The sequence below is a fragment of the Chiloscyllium punctatum genome, chromosome 21 (genome assembly GCF_047496795.1).
Source record: "Chiloscyllium punctatum isolate Juve2018m chromosome 21, sChiPun1.3, whole genome shotgun sequence".
NCBI classification, from domain to species: Eukaryota; Metazoa; Chordata; class Chondrichthyes; order Orectolobiformes; family Hemiscylliidae; genus Chiloscyllium; species Chiloscyllium punctatum.
In genome coordinates, this window is record NC_092759.1 from 78,002,469 (window position 1) to 78,008,170 (window position 5,702).

A 5,702-nucleotide genomic window follows, 5' to 3' on the forward strand; every position below is an offset into this window, starting at 1 on the left:
GTGTCTCCGAGAGTGTCAGTGAACATCTTTGTGCATCTCAGAGAAAGTCAGAGAGTGTCACAGTGTGTCTCAGAGTGAGTCAGAGTAGATCGGTGTGTCAGAGGAGAGTCAGAGAGTGTCACAGTGTGTCAGAGTGTCACAGAGTGTCTCAGAGAGTGTTAGAGAATATCACTGTGTGTCTTAGAGAGTGTCAGAGAGTATCAATGCGTGTCTCAGAGTGTCAGAGAGTGTCTCAGTGTGACAGAGAGTGTCTCAGAGCGTCAGATGACGTCAGAAAGTGTCACAGTGTGTCAGAGATTGTCACAATTTGTCAGCAGGAGAGCTTCAGAGAGTTTCAGAGTGTGTCAGGGAGTGTCACAGTCAGTCTCAGAGAGAGTTTGAGAATGTTGTAGTATCTCATAGAGTGTCAAATGGTGTCAGAATGTGTCACAGTGTGTCTCAGAGCGAGACAGAGAGTATCATTGTGTGTCTCAGAGCGAGTCAGAGACTGGCACAGCGTATCTCAGAGAGTATCAGAGAGAGACAGAGACACTCACAGTTTATCACAGTCTGTCAGCGTGTCACAGACTGTCTCAGATCCTGTCAGAGAGTGTCACCGTGTATCTCAAAGAGAGTCAGAGAGTGTCACAGTGCATTTCTGAGCATGTCAGAGATTGTCAAAGTGTCAGAGAGAAAGTCAAAGAGTTTAACAGTGTGTCAGAGAGTATCACAGTGTGTCTCAGAGAGTGTCCGAGAGAATCAGAGAGAGTCACATTCTGTCAGAGCATGTCTCAGAGTGTCAGGGGTAGTAACAAAGTGTCACAGTGTGTCTCAGAGAGAGTCAGAGAGTGTCACAGTGTGTCAGTGAGTATCACAGTGTGTGTCAGAGAGATTCAGAGAGTGTCACAGTGTGTCAGTGTGTGTCACAGTGTGTCTCAGAGAGTGTCCGAGAGAATCAGAGAGTGTTACATTCTGTCAGAGCATGTCTCAGAGTGTCAGAGGTAGTCACAAAGGATCACAGTGTGTCTCAGAGAGGGACAGCAAGTGTCACAGTGCTTCAGAGAGTGTCACAGGGTGTCAGAGAGAGTGTCAGAGAGTGTCACATTTTGTCAGAGAGTTTCACAGTGTGTCTCAGAGAGTTTCCGAGAGTCAGAGGGTATCGCAGTCTTTCAGAGCATGTCTCAGAGTATCAGAGGTAGTCACAAAGTGTCGCAGTGTGTCCCAGAGAGAGTCAGAGAGTGCCACAGTGAGTCTCAGAGAGTGTCCGAGAGTCAGAGGGTGTCAGTGAGTGTCACACTGTGTCTCAGAGAGAGTTAGGGATTATCACTCTGTGTCTCAGAGAGTGTCAGAGAGTATCAATGCGTGTGTCAGAGTGTCAGAGAGTGTCATCGTGTATCTGAGAGAGTGTCAGAGAGTGTCACAGTGCATCTCAGATCCTGTCAGGGAGTGTCACCGTGTATCTCAAAGAGAGTCAGAGAGTGTCACAGTGCATCTCAGAGCATGCCAGAGAGTGTCAAAGTGTCAGAGAGAAAGTCAAAGAGTTTCATAGTGTGTCAGAGAGTATCACAGTGTGTCTCAGAGAGTGACCGAGACAATCCGAGAGTGTCACATTATGTCAGAGCATGTCTCAGAGTGTCAGAGGTAGTAACAAAGTGTCACAGTGTGTCTCAGAGAGAGTCCGAGAGTGTCACAGTGTGTCAGTGAGTGTCACAGTGTGTGTCAGAGAGATTCAGAGAGTGTCACAGTGTGTCAGTGAGTGTCACAGTGTGTCTCAGAGAGTGTCCGAGAGAATCAGACAGTGTCACATTTTGTCAGAGCATGTCTCAGAGTGTCAGAGGTAGTCACAAAGTATCACAGTGTGTCTCAGAGAGGGTCAGCAAGTGTCACAGTGCTTCAGAGAGTGTCACAGAGTGTCAGAGAGAGTGTCAGAGAGTGTCACATTGTGTCAGAGAGTTTGACAGTGTGTCTCAGAGAGTGTCCGAGAGTCAGAGGGTGTCGCAGTCTTTCAGAGCATGTCTCAGAGTATCAGAGGTAGTCACAAAGTGTCGCAGTGTGTCCCAGAGAGAGTCAGAGAGTGCCACAGTGTGTCTCAGAGAGTGTCCGAGAGTCAGAGGGTGTCAGTGAGTGTCACACTGTGTCTCAGAGAGAGTTAGAGATTATCACTCTGTGTCTCAGAGAGTGTCAGAGAGTATCAATGCGTGTGTCAGAGTGTCAGAGAGAGTCATCGTGTATCTCAGAGTGTGTCAGAGTGTGTCTCAGACAGCATCAGAGAGTGTCACAGTCTGTCAGAGTGTGCCTAAGACGGTCAGAGAGTGTCAAAGTGTTTCACTGTGTGTCTCAGAGAGTTCCAGAGAGAGTCAGAGAGTGTCACAATCTGTCTGAGAGTGTCTCAGAGCGTCAGATGGAGTCAGAAGGTAACACAGTGTGTCAGAGGTTGTCACAATTTGTCAGCAAGTGAGCTTCAGAGAGTTTCACAGTGTGTCAGGGAGTGTCACAGTGAGTCTCAGAGAGAGTCTGAGAGTGTTGCAGTATCTCATAGATTGTCACATGGTGTCAGAGTGTGTCACAGTGTGTCTCAGAGCGAGACAGAGAGTATCACTGTGTGTCTCAGAGCGAGTCAGAGACTGGCACAGCGTATCTCAGAGAGTATCAGAGAGAGACAGAGAGACTCACAGTTTATCACAGTCTGTCAGCGTGTCACAGACTGTCTCAGATTCTGCCAGAGAGTGTCGCAGTGTATCTCAAAGAGAATCAGAGAGTGTCACAGTGCATCTCAGAGCATGTCAGAGAGTGTCAAATTTGTCAGAGAGAAATTCAAAGAGTGTCGCAGTGTGTCAGAGATTATCAGAGTGTGTCTCAGACAGCATCAGAGAGTGTCACAGTGTGTCAGAGTGTGTCTCAGACAGCATCAGCGAGTGTCACAGTCTGTAAGAGTGTGTCTAAGACGGTCAGAGAGTGTCCAAGTGTTTCACGGTGCGTCTCAGAAAGTGCCACAGTGTGTCTCAGAGAGTGTCAGAGAGAGTCCAAGAGTGTGGCAGTGTTTCTCATAGTGTGTCAGAGAGCGTCAGAGAGTGTCACAGTGTGTCGCAGAGCGAGACAGAGAGTATCACTGTGTGTCTCAGAAAGAGTTAGAGAGTATCACTCTGTGTTTGAGAGTGTCAGAGTGTATCAATGCGTGTCTCAGAGTGTCAGAGAGTGACATCGTGTATCTCAGACAGTGTCAGAGAGTGTCACAGCGTGGCAGAGTGTGTCTCAGACAGCGTCAGAGAGTATCACAGTCTGTCAGAGTGTGTCTAAATGGTCACAGAGTGTCAAAGTATTTCACGGTGTGTCTCAAAAAGTGCAACAGTGTGTCTCAGAGAGTGTCACAGGGTGTCTCAGAGAGTGTCAGTGAGCATCTTTGTGTGTCTCAGAGAAAGTCAGGGAGTGTCACAGTGTGTCTCAGAATGAGTCAGAGAGTATCTCGGTGTGTCAGAGGAGAGTCAGAGAGTGTCACATTGTGTCTCAGAGAGAGTTAGAGAGTATCTCTGTGGTTCAGAGGAGATTCAGAGAGTGTCACAGTGTTTCAGAGAGTGTCACAGTGTGTCAGAGAGTGTCACCGTGTATCTCAAAGAGAGTCAGAGAGTGTCACAGTGCATCTCAGAGCATGCCAGAGAGTGTCAAAGTGTCAGAGAGAAAGTCAAAGAGTTTCATAGTGTGTCAGAGAGTATCACAGTGTGTCTCAGAGAGTGACCGAGACAATCCGAGAGTGTCACATTATGTCAGAGCATGTCTCAGAGTGTCAGAGGTAGTAACAAAGTGTCACAGTGTGTCTCAGAGAGAGTCCGAGAGTGTCACAGTGTGTCAGTGAGTGTCACAGTGTGTGTCAGAGAGATTCAGAGAGTGTCACAGTGTGTCAGTGAGTGTCACAGTGTGTCTCAGAGAGTGTCCGAGAGAATCAGACAGTGTCACATTTTGTCAGAGCATGTCTCAGAGTGTCAGAGGTAGTCACAAAGTATCACAGTGTGTCTCAGAGAGGGTCAGCAAGTGTCACAGTGCTTCAGAGAGTGTCACAGAGTGTCAGAGAGAGTGTCAGAGAGTGTCACATTGTGTCAGAGAGTTTGACAGTGTGTCTCAGAGAGTGTCCGAGAGTCAGAGGGTGTCGCAGTCTTTCAGAGCATGTCTCAGAGTATCAGAGGTAGTCACAAAGTGTCGCAGTGTGTCCCAGAGAGAGTCAGAGAGTGCCACAGTGTGTCTCAGAGAGTGTCCGAGAGTCAGAGGGTGTCAGTGAGTGTCACACTGTGTCTCAGAGAGAGTTAGAGATTATCACTCTGTGTCTCAGAGAGTGTCAGAGAGTATCAATGCGTGTGTCAGAGTGTCAGAGAGAGTCATCGTGTATCTCAGAGAGTGTCAGAGTGTGTCTCAGACAGCATCAGAGAGTGTCACAGTCTGTCAGAGTGTGCCTAAGACGGTCAGAGAGTGTCAAAGTGTTTCACTGTGTGTCTCAGAGAGTTCCAGAGAGAGTCAGAGAGTGTCACAATCTGTCTGAGAGTGTCTCAGAGCGTCAGATGGAGTCAGAAGGTAACACAGTGTGTCAGAGGTTGTCACAATTTGTCAGCAAGTGAGCTTCAGAGAGTTTCACAGTGTGTCAGGGAGTGTCACAGTGAGTCTCAGAGAGAGTCTGAGAGTGTTGCAGTATCTCATAGATTGTCACATGGTGTCAGAGTGTGTCACAGTGTGTCTCAGAGCGAGACAGAGAGTATCACTGTGTGTCTCAGAGCGAGTCAGAGACTGGCACAGCGTATCTCAGAGAGTATCAGAGAGAGACAGAGAGACTCACAGTTTATCACAGTCTGTCAGCGTGTCACAGACTGTCTCAGATTCTGCCAGAGAGTGTCGCAGTGTATCTCAAAGAGAATCAGAGAGTGTCACAGTGCATCTCAGAGCATGTCAGAGAGTGTCAAATTTGTCAGAGAGAAAGTCAAAGAGTGTCGCAGTGTGTCAGAGATTATCAGAGTGTGTCTCAGACAGCATCAGAGAGTGTCACAGTGTGTCAGAGTGTGTCTCAGACAGCATCAGCGAGTGTCACAGTCTGTCAGAGTGTGTCTAAGACGGTCAGAGAGTGTCCAAGTGTTTCACGGTGCGTCTCAGAAAGTGCCACAGTGTGTCTCAGAGAGTGTCAGAGAGAGTCCAAGAGTGTGGCAGTGTTTCTCATAGTGTGTCAGAGAGCGTCAGAGAGTGTCACAGTGTGTCGCAGAGCGAGACAGAGAGTATCACTGTGTGTCTCAGAAAGAGTTAGAGAGTATCACTCTGTGTTTGAGAGTGTCAGAGTGTATCAATGCGTGTCTCAGAGTGTCAGAGAGTGACATCGTGTATCTCAGACAGTGTCAGAGAGTGTCACAGCGTGGCAGAGTGTGTCTCAGACAGCGTCAGAGAGTATCACAGTCTGTCAGAGTGTGTCTAAGATGGTCACAGAGTGTCAAAGTATTTCACGGTGTGTCTCAAAAAGTGCAACAGTGTGTCTCAGAGAGTGTCACAGGGTGTCTCAGAGAGTGTCAGTGAGCATCTTTGTGTGTCTCAGAGAAAGTCAGGGAGTGTCACAGTGTGTCTCAGAGTGAGTCAGAGAGTATCTCGGTGTGTCAGAGGAGAGTCAGAGAGTGTCACATTGTGTCTCAGAGAGAGTTAGAGAGTATCTCTGTGGTTCAGAGGAGATTCAGAGAGTGTCACAGTGTGTTAGAGAGTGT